The sequence below is a fragment of the Solanum pennellii genome, chromosome 10 (assembly GCF_001406875.1).
Source record: "Solanum pennellii chromosome 10, SPENNV200".
NCBI classification, from domain to species: domain Eukaryota; kingdom Viridiplantae; phylum Streptophyta; class Magnoliopsida; order Solanales; family Solanaceae; genus Solanum; species Solanum pennellii.
In genome coordinates this window covers 50,796,672-50,797,077 of record NC_028646.1, presented here as the reverse complement: position 1 = coordinate 50,797,077, position 406 = coordinate 50,796,672, and positions in this window count along the sequence as shown.

The following is a 406-nucleotide window of genomic DNA, read 5'->3' as shown; positions in this document are numbered from 1 at the left end:
CAATGCCAAAACCTCAAAAGAACTCTGGGATGCTTTAGAAAAGAAGTACAAAACAGAAGATGCCGGAATGAAGAAATTCATTGTGGCAAAATTTCTGGACTATAAGATGACAGACAGTAAGACTGTCGTCACCCATGTTCAAGAACTGCAGGTCATAATCCATGATCTCCTTGCTGAAGGTATAGATTTATTTAATGCTTATGTTAGAAATATTAAGTTTTCCCTTAATACTCACATAACTTTTAATGTAGGATTGATTGTGAATGATGCTTTTCAAGTGGCTGCAATTATTCAAAAGTTACCTCCATTGTGGAAGGACTTTAAAAACTACTTGAAACACAAACGCAAGGAGATGACTGTTGAAGATCTCATAGTAAGGTTGAGAATCGAAGAGGATAATAAGGCT